The 10,750-nt window shown below is 36.0% G+C and overlaps 1 long non-coding RNA gene across 1 annotated transcript in view; it reads right to left on the bottom strand.

Annotated features, from left to right (window-relative positions):
* Positions 1–10,183, bottom strand: part of LOC118162378 — a 59,477-nt gene extending 49,294 nt beyond the window's left edge. Inside the window, exon 1 of the long non-coding RNA XR_004748428.1 lies at positions 10,009–10,183. This is a non-coding gene — a long non-coding RNA (uncharacterized LOC118162378). The remainder of the gene's footprint in view (positions 1–10,008) is intronic.
* Positions 10,184–10,750: the final 567 nt, after the last annotated feature.

Below are 10,750 nucleotides of genomic sequence, written 5' to 3'. Positions count from 1 at the left end.
TAGAATAGAATAGAATAGAATAGAATAGAATAGAATAGAATAGAATAATTCAGTTGGAAGGGACCTACAAAGATCATCAAATCCAACTGCCTGACCACTTCAGGGCTTCAGAAACTATGTCAACTTACTTGTGTTACTTATGTGAACCAAAAGTTTTACATTATTAGAAATCCCATGTCCAAGAACTATCCCGCTTAATTTCCTTTTAATCAGAAATCAGATTTGATGTGCTATTGGCTTCTTTGCTAAAGAATCAGCAATTGCACCTTTAATACTATTCATATACAGTCATGACAGCTTATTTTTGCCCATAGCCTCTCAAAACTTGATGAGGTTGAAAGGTTTATATTTGCTAGGCTGCCATCAGACATTGAAGTTTATTAAATCAAAAATAGGAGGCATAATGAGTGACGCGCTGTCATTAAATACCTAGAATGATCTCATAAACTCTCCAGTCCAGTCATATTAAGAGCTGTAATGAAATACTCTCATTAGAACAGAGGATAGACAATAGCCTGACATTAAAGCACTTTAATCCTGTTGCAGTACAGAAACTGCAGCACTTAAGTTTAAAGTCATCTGCTCTTACAAGGCTTGATAAAATTTGTATGTAAGTAAATAAACCAGAGAGCATTGTTAATACTGATTATGCAGAACATTCAGCATCATTTTCCATGCCAAATGCTAAAATGAAGATATATTCATGTATTCATGGAACACATGGGAAACATGGACTTGTCCACAATTAACTGAATTCAGCAAGCAAATTGCAGTCAGAAATGATTCTGGAATGATGCCAGACAGTGACACTGACTGTTTGGGGGTTAAACTCTTCCAAGATGAATCAAGATATCAGATCAGCACAAAATTTAAATTGAAAGCTGCTTTTCATCTCTCACCCACATCCCCTCCAAATAATGTCCTAATAAATGTGGGAGACACACCTCAGTTCTGGCAGCACTAACAGTAATGTGCAACTTCTCTTGACAAAGAGGCAGGACAGGTCCTGGTGTGCAAGTGTCACTCTGCTTCAACTGCCTTTCAGGCCTCCCAGCTGAGATGTTAAGGACTTGAGCAATGGAGACAGGGAACAGGGACACAAGATAGCAGAAAATATGAGAGTTATAAGTCTTTGTCAGAAAACAAGTGAGAGAGATGTTTTTAAGTCAGGGATGTGTAGGACAACAAATGTGCAAGGACTGAGACCAAAACAAGAACACAGGAAATAGTAAAGAAAGTAAAAATATCAGATGAGGCAAAAGCTGGCCACAGAAAAAAGGAAGAGGGCATGAGTCACAGACTGGTTCTCTGACATCAGAAAGTAGATAGGAGGAAAAAGATAGACACCCAAATGGTGAGAAAACAATACAAAAAACAAAGAAATTAAAGAAGATGCATTTTAGATTAGTAATTTGGAGGTCATTAAATTTCTTAAGGAAACAGTTAAAACGTGCAGGGATGTTGGCAAGCTGATTTTACCAGTTTTGCACATGTTTTTTACCAGTTTTTGCACATTACATGACTTGCACTTGGTAAAGGAAGGGGAGTCAATAGCAAAAATTTTCCTCAAAGTTTTCCATTTCAACACTTTCATGTGCGTTTCTATGTGTGGTGTTTTTTGTTTGTTTGTTTTGTTTTGTTTTTCATTTTAAAATGAAAATAACATAAAATCATCCTTCAGTTTTGGTTATTTGACCAGGACATATTCATAAACATTCTAGTTCCCTTAAAAAATGGAGGACATTTATTTTGGATATTATTTGACAAGATTTTATCAGCTGTAAAACAAGTTCAAAATTTCTCCTGTCCTTGTACCCAGAGAGTAGCAGAAACCTGTATGAGATAACTTTTCTTTCTTCTTTTAATTGCCAGTGAACCAAAAGGAGGGAAAAAATCAATCATTCATTGAGTACTAATTCAGGACATTTCAAGCCTGACGTTCTCTCATAAACCTTTTTGAGCTCCTGTTTAGATTCTGATTGCATTTGATCTGCTCTGGAGAAAGCCCACAGATTACAAACTCTTTCTGACAAGGACTCTCATTTATTTACTGCTGCTTGGAGTTGCCTTAGGGCAGTATCACATGGTATGGGAGGCCTGAAAGATTGCTAAAGCTCCCTTTCCCAGCATTGTCCATATTTTGTTACATAACAAAAACACAAATTCCTTTTTTAAAAAATATTTTATTTTATTGAGAAAACTGAAAAACACTCTTAAATGATTGCTTTTTGAAAGCATTTCAGCTACATATAACCCCATATTATGAATGACCTCCTTCAAAATTCATATTTATTATGCTTTTTCTTGATGATTAAAGTAATTGTCAACAACTTCATACCATTTCTGGCTGTTTCCATCCTTGTGCTCCAGGAATACAACCATGCTCTACTGAACTGGGAGCCTAAGGTTCAAAGCCAGAAGCAAGAACTGTGACAACTATTTTAAGAGCTCTCCTCTTGGTACAGTAATGTAAGAGGTTTGTCAAGACTCGATTTGCAGTTTTCACTGAATGACTTGACAGACTGCAGTACTGAAGACAAAAAGAAAGATAACACCTCCATGGGACAAGAATGAAGTATTTCTCCATTTATTGGAAGCTATCATGTTTAGATTGGTCCATTTCTCTTAAGGGTCTGTGAACTCTGCAACAAAGCCTATTAATGATATAATTTTTAGCACTGCAGTTGGCTGCAAGCAGCAATCTGTTGTGGGAGAAGAAAATAATAAAACAGAAATTACTGCATTATATTTTTATAAATTAAGAAAAATAATAATCAGCCCTATCTTTTATCACGAGCTGATTCTGTTAAACTTAATACAGCTATATAGATTGATACACCTATGCAGATTAATCCTTTTGTATATGTTTTTACAAGCTAAAGGTTTTTTTTTTTTTTTTTTTTTTGGCTGTGTGTGTGTGTGTGTATGTGACAATCTATCTTCTCTATTGACAATTTTTCTTCTAGAAATGCTGAAGTTGAAAATGACCATACTGAGAACCATATGTTGAAAATAGGTGCTTTGTTAGAGGAAAAATGGGAATGCTCATGCAGACACAATAGGCTATTATTTAGTGTTCATAAATGAGTGAATGCATTTCTTAGAAAGCTGTAGTTGCTGAAAGGCATGGTAGCAATGTAGGTGGTCTTCCAAGTTTAGTAGTTGTTATCAACAAATTTTAGCAAATACTGTACTGTGAAGAAAAAGATACTAGAAAATACATTTGGTGACTAAAATTATGTTTTTTAGATAAAAGATTGCAAATAGTTTATTTCATCCTGCAATGAAAAGCTCCATGTCTTGGGAAATTCAGAAAGAAAAAGGATACTTGAGACCAGATACTGACATACTTTTCCAGGCTAGTCAGACTTCCAAATGTGCATATATGCATATATATACAACATTTGACAAGAAGGAAATGCTGCAACATTTTCTGTTGAATGTTTTTTTGTCACATTTAACAATATCTGTCTGTGATTTCACACAGGAATTCTGACCCAGATCTTAGAGTGACAGAGATCTGTCCCGATTGATGATATGACTGTTTAAATATCAAGACTTTGGCCACTATTCTGAACAGTGAAATTGTATTAATATCCCATTTTTTTTGGTTTGTTTTCCTAATTCCTCTACCCAGTCTTCTTGAGCATACAGTTCTCAGTATGTTTCAGTATCTTCCTTTCACTTGTGTCTTTAGGTTTCTGTCATAGCACCATTTCTTTCAGGTAATCTGTCAGTCCTTTTCTCCTAAAGAGTAAGAGCATTCAGTCAATTCCTTCTTAATGCAAATATTTCCCAGGAATGCTAATGTTAATCTGCTAGCAACAAAGAGCAGTTAGTGTAATACATCTGCACAGCCTGAGAGATTAGACCCTCACCTGATCATTCCTCACACTTTATTTATGTCTCTGACAAGTACTGCCTATCTCACTGAGAATGTGTAATTTAATGGGGTGGCCCTTATGATTCCAGAAGTGTCACAGTCAGTACTAATGGTCTGTAAAATATGGTCTACATTTTAAAAAACAGTTTGTGATTTTGTGAGTCCAAGTGGAAGCCTAATTTTCAGAGCAAGTGGTCCAGCCAGCTCCCCTCCAACATGAAAAGATTAATATGAGGAAATTAAAAGTTGTTAGACACTGACAATTCGGTCAGTATAATCATAAGAACTATCTTTCAGTGATGAGAAATAAAAAGAAAAAATATTTCTTTTGACAGATGAATATAAATTATCTGCAGAACATTGGACGGCATATTTTCGCTGTAATGACTACAAAGGAAAAATAGTTTTTTTTTTTAAAAAAAAAAAAAAGACTAAAATTCCTATAATCTCATGGCATGGCTAAATGATGCATTTTATTATACCTTATATTTAGATACCAAGAGATACCAAGACAAATGAATAATTTTTCCTTTTTTTTTTTTTTTTTTTTTTCCTAATGTTTGGAGAAAACAGCACATCTAAAATATTTCTTGCTAGCATTCCTTCTAAAGTGTGTACCTTTTAAGTCCTAAACTTAAATCTGTATTTTATGACAGGGGATCATTCAGCTGCTGCTAATGAAAAAGAAGAATGAAAAACCCTGCAGTTTTATATGGCTGTACATCAGAGGTATTACATTTTTTGTTGCCACAGTCTCATTAGAAACTAATTTTTGCCTCATTGTATTCTAAAGAAGTTGTCTCCAGTTTTTGGGTAACTGAACTTGACCTCAACCTATAAGAAGTTTCACTAGATACCCTAAAGCATCCGATTTCTTCAAACAATTCTTTGTCAGCCATCACAACACTCTTCCCATTAAAATCATAATTCAGGTATGGAAAGACGTTGGGAGTTACTATCAAGTGCAGCTACTTCTGTAAAACACAAATAAAGACCAGCACCTTCTGCACTAAGACTTATAAAAATCAACTCTGGGGACTTTTTCTTGCAGCCATTGGATCTGATCAAAGCTGAAAAGTCTGGAGAAATGTTATCCACCTCAGTAAAAGCAGGCCACTCTCATGCTCCAGGGCTCTGCAGCTCGCTCCCTGGTGTCCTGCCATGGTTAATGCTGCTGTCATTGCTATATTCCGTCTACATCTGCTGTCCACAAAGAAAGCTCATCTATCAGACTTGGATGATTTCCATTCTCAGACAGGGCACTGCAAAATAATAGGCTATAAAAGTAACTCATTTCTCAAAGTTACAGTGCTGGCTGTGAAATTTAAAAAATATATATTAATGTGCATGTTTATTTGCAGATCATCTCTAATCCAGAGAAGATCAAGGCACTCACCACATTTTATAAATTGATTTATAAACTGTGTACCAGAGGGATCATATCACTTAGCAATGAAGCCTCTGGAACAACATTTCACAGAAGAGAAGTGTAGAACAGAATATGAAGAAGGAATAATGGTCCTATTTAACAGTACAGTGTCAGCATGTGCAGTGCCAACTGGCACTTGCCCAGGATTCTGAGGCTGACTCCTCTAAACTTGTGAAAGTACTAGAGCATCATAAGAAATCATGTCTGATGTTTCCTTCAGAACATGAGAAAAAGGCTGAAAGTACAGATTATTGATCACCACCATTGATGACATTCTGAAACTCATTTTCTTTCTTATCCAGCCAAGTGATTATTAAAAGCTTTCACCAGAGTTGCTTGCAACAACTGCTTTCTGCTGCTATAAAGTACACTGCTGGGACTTAGACAAAGTCATGATGCTTCAGAACATTTTCTTTCTCTCTGTTTAAATGTGCATATGTATACATAACCCTCAAGATGAAAACAGGTTTGTTTACTAAACAGAGTCTGGGAGCAAGAACGTGTCCTGTACTCTTTCTTGTTTAATTCAGCAAGTAGTAATACCTCTTGTTCAAGCATTTTGTTATCAGTAAGACAACTAACATCACCCATCTCTTGACTTCCACTTCAATAAAATTATAGAAATAAAAATCATATATCACATCTGAGACATGCACAAAAACTAAGTGACTTGAAAATACAATGTGCAGTAAGTATATTTAATGAAGCTAAGAGTTAAAAAAAAAAAAATGCTTTCTCATTTATAAAAGTACTTCCTTAACCTTCTCATTCTTAAAATCTAGAATACAAAAGGCCCCATATTTCATGGATGAAGACTAGACAGATAAATTCTGTGTATTACATTTTTTACATAAGAAATTCATCACTTGAAGAAATCTGTAAGGTACCCAAAATGGAGAGTAAACACTTTTTAACAGTCAAATGTTTTATTTCTCCCTTCACATTAAGGGAACTACAGTGACTAAGCTGAAAATGCCTTGCTCCTTGTATATGGAAAGTATAACAGCCTACGTATAGTGCCAATATCAACATACTGCTTCTTATTTGCTGAGCAGTGCTGGCTATCATCAAAAGCACACCTTTAATAGAGAAGCTGAAAGGCACAGATCCACAACTGCACTCAAGTAAGAATGGGATAAGGAGGTGATTGTGTCTAAATCTGTTCCTCATCATTTTACATCCCAGATCAAGTGAAAGACAGAAACATTGTACCTCACTCCTAGCTCTCTTAGACTGGTGGCATGTACCATTTTAGCTCTGGCTCTATCTCCAAGTCTGTCAAAGCCAATGTTAATGAAATGTGATCTCCCTCCCCTTCTTCTCTACACAGCTGTTTGATTATAAGACTGTTAGTGAGGAAATAGAAACATCAGAAATACCGAGTGCAGTCATCTCTGTATGGGTGCCCTTAACAATATCATTCAAACCAAGCTCCATGGGATTATTACTGGCAGCAAAGGAGGCTATATAATGTAGATAAGACAAACAAGCTTTCTTTCACCCATTGTCTAGTACCACCAACCTAATGGATGATAAACAAATTTTCAGCAACTCAGGTTCTTCACTGGTTCAGCTCCTTTCACAGTGATCAGCAAAAGTGTTTACTCACCTAGTATCCAGGTATGGCATATAGATGACTTTGCCTTTAAATTCTCTAAATAAGGAAAAAAATTTGATTTAATTCCATGAGCTTCAGAGCTCATCCTTATCTTTCATGTAACACCAGGAAGGATGTAACTCAGCAAAGATGAGACCAGTCCAAGTTTCCTCAAAGCCAGATTCCTAGCAATCCCAAAACCAAAGATGTGCAGCTGTGGTTTCCACCCCACAAAAGGGGCTGCCACTACCCTGACAGGGTCTGTACCTACAACACCCACAGCAACTCATTAAGAAATGGGAATGGTGTGCACTGGAAGAGGCCTAATTATCTGGTGAGACTGAAGGCCAGCAGATAATTTCTTATTCAACTGAACGGTAACATCACTGACTATGCATATGGGTCATTTAGCACTAAACATGCTAACCAACCCCACATCTGAGCAACTAAGATTGTTTGTTTGTTTTTCCAAATCAGATATTCCCAGACAAAAAGTTATTAAGAGATAGTGTGATGGCTCCGTCTTTTTTTGTTTTTAATAATTATTTATCCTTCCTTTTTGTACTGTAGCTGGAACAAGCTTTCCTTTCCTTCCATCTTCTTTTATTTCCCTCTTGCCTTAGGAATGACTTCTTGCTGCATTCCTGCCTTTTTGTGGAGTTTTTAGTTTTTTCTCTGTTTTGCCTCTTATACAGTCGGCCTTCTTCACAACTTCTGTGTTTTCTCTCATGTTGGTAAGGCATTTGCTGCACTTGCTATGGTACGAAGTTAACAAAATGTAGCATTTGTAGACTGAAAGAATATTAGGGGTGTATGAAGACAGAATCTATCAGAAAAAAAAAAAAAAAAAAAAAAAAAAAAAAAAAAAAAACATTACAACAAGCTGTGGGTTGTGCTGTTATTCCTTCCTTTCTTAGCTAACCTGGACTTTGACATGAAAGACCTAATTCAAGAATGATTTACACTAGTATATATGAATACTAACCTGACTAGAGATGTTCATGCCTAGCAGCAACTTTCACAGCCCTATCCCCCAGCATAGAAATGTCACCAGACAAGACAAGTTAGCAAAGATCCACAGATGAAGCATGTGTATCTGTTGCTCCTTAGCACTGCAATACTTCAATATAACAATCTTAACAGAAATGCTAGCAGCAATAAGTTAAAATGGTTCCAAATTGTAAAACTATTGACCACCTTTTCTTTCATAGCTATCAGCATGGTGATGTAAAATGCAATACTAAGTTCACGTTCTGAATAATTTTTCTCACAGCTATCACACTTGAATGACTACCAGTTATTCCAAATATTCATATATTATGAAGATGAGAGATAACCACCCAAAGACTGTTAGAAACAAGCAGTGATTTGAATTGTCACTTTGGAAGAAGTTGGGGCTAAGTTGAACATCCAAAACTCTACGCATTAAAATACACTATCTAAGACTGGATATGTTGACAAGCCCCATGCTTGAATAAGCACCCAAACAACAGCTCTTCATCTGTAACTTCTGTATTTTAATCTCCTGTGTCTGCAAAATTGTTAGAAATTTTGCAACTGTTGGCTTTCAAATGAAATTTCTGGTACTTCCTTATTTATATTAAGACGGGGAAAAAGCTTTCAGAGAAATGTTTATTTCAATGGATCAGTATTGTACTTCTGCTTTTGATCAACATCAAAAAACATAAGGGAACACAAGGATATGTACTAAGTGACAGGACAAGTGTGGAAGAAGAGACCTTAATCCATCTTTTTTTTGAATTTCAGAGAAAATCTAGTTTCTCTTTTAAGCAGAAGTCTAAAAACCATTGGTGTTTTGTTTGTTTGTTTGTTTCCCTACAGATCTTTATAAGAAATTTGTTTCCCATGTCAGTTCTGTGTGTAAACTGTACAACTATCTATTGGTACTGTAAGATGCTTCTGACAAGTGATCAGTACTTGAAAAGAGTATCCAAGTTTCAGAAGCTTGACAGCAAGAATTAGAAGCCAAAAGCAAGACCAAATCAAAGGTGTACCAGCTTAGCTGTGCTGGTAGGACTCAGAGAGACATTGTATACATCCCTTCAGGCAGTATCTACTTGAGCTAGTGTGTGAACCGCAGCTACGCAGAAAACGCTGAGTAGTAAAACTTTTTTTTCATGCTGCAGCTCACCGAGGAACCCCAAACGTGAGAGCAGATGGGCTCCCTGCAGCAAACATCACAAATGGTTCCCTCATCCCTTTATCACGTACATATGCTCCATTATTTTTTCCTCAGTGAATTGTAGGAGATCCTGCCCAAGAGAACAAATTTATGAGGAGAATGAAATCACAGGCAAATGTTTATCAGCTGTATCTTCACTGAATGTGGTAACATTAGGTCTGATCTACATGGTCTAAAATAAATTGGTATGCCTCAACGGAAGGACAACTTAACAAAATATGGATAGGAAGAAGGTAGAGGGAACTCGGCAACTCTTCAGAGAGTTCTAACTGTTTAGCCCATCCACAGTAGATGTTGTTCCCATTAGTTTCAGGACTTCTCTGTAAGTCTTGCCACCCCAGTTAATGATTGCATTGGAAAACAACAAGTAAATCCAGACCTAAATGGCATCCAATAAAGAACCTTTAGACTTCTATTTCACTAAATATTTTAGATCAGTAATACCAATTAGATCAAATTTCCTGCCACAACTTTGAAAAAATGCTTACTGGAAAGTGGTAATCCTTGTGATAAAGAGAGGTATTTTTGGAAATGGTATCCCAGCCATATCTACAGAGGGGTAGTTGGGACATTTGTGTCTTAACAGGAAAAGCAGACATCACAAAACTGCTGTTTTGTTTGTTTAGAGCCAAGTGGAAAGAACACATTAAAATGAAGGTAAACAGCATCCAGTGGTGACAGGAGGAATTTGCCAAGTGTGATAAATATGCCAATGTTACTAGACATAATGGCAGCATCCTGCAGAGACTGATGACAAACAGCTTCTTCTTCAGTTCTGGTGCAGCATTTAATGCTCTCAGATTGACAGGAAAAAGAGAGGAAAGGAAATGAAAAGAACTTTCACATTGAGTTTCAGTTAATTAGAAGCAGAAATTTGGGAGACAGAGAAGTCTTACCTTTTGAAATCTCACTTGCCCCTCTTTAGATTATATTATGCCCAAAGGCTGAATAAATATTCTTTTGTTGTTTGGAGCCAAATGATGACTCTACTGCACAAATATTCCCAGTTCCCTTGTATGTGCAATAGAAGGAGCTGAACGTATGTGAGTTGCTTTGAGTTGCTTTTTTTTTTTTTTTTTTTTTTTTTTCCCACAAAAAAAATAAAAAAAAAAAAAAAATTTAAAAGGTTTGGGGAAATTAAAATGGGGGGGGGAAAAAAAAAAAAAAAAAAAAAAAAAAAAAAAAAAGATCACAGGAAATCACACTTCTATTCTGCACTTGTAAGATTGCTAGAAGGAGCTGATGGTAAAAAGGAAGCTAAAAATCTGGAGATTTACAAGAAATAACCACTTCCCCCTTAGGGACTGTCATCATATTCTGATTTAGCAAGGGTATATTTTTCTGAATCTTAGACCAGAAATTAGACCTCTACAGTAGTTCCTCAATTTGTTAGAATCACCAATAACCAACAGCTATTTACCTTATCCATTCCAGCAGTTATTCATATCACTGTACTTCAAAATGCTTCCTATGCCAGAAATTCCAGTAATGGTCTCTGAAACTATTTACATTTCCTTTTGTACCATACACCATACATCATTTCCCCATTTCACCCTCTTAAGAATAACACTGTACACAATCCAACATTGCATTTCTTTCACATTAATGTAAATGAAGACTTTATTAGAATAACTGATT

The sequence above is a fragment of the Oxyura jamaicensis genome, chromosome 2 (assembly GCF_011077185.1).
Source record: "Oxyura jamaicensis isolate SHBP4307 breed ruddy duck chromosome 2, BPBGC_Ojam_1.0, whole genome shotgun sequence".
Classification (NCBI taxonomy): Eukaryota; Metazoa; Chordata; class Aves; order Anseriformes; family Anatidae; genus Oxyura; species Oxyura jamaicensis.
This window is presented reverse-complemented; position numbering and strand designations above follow the sequence as displayed.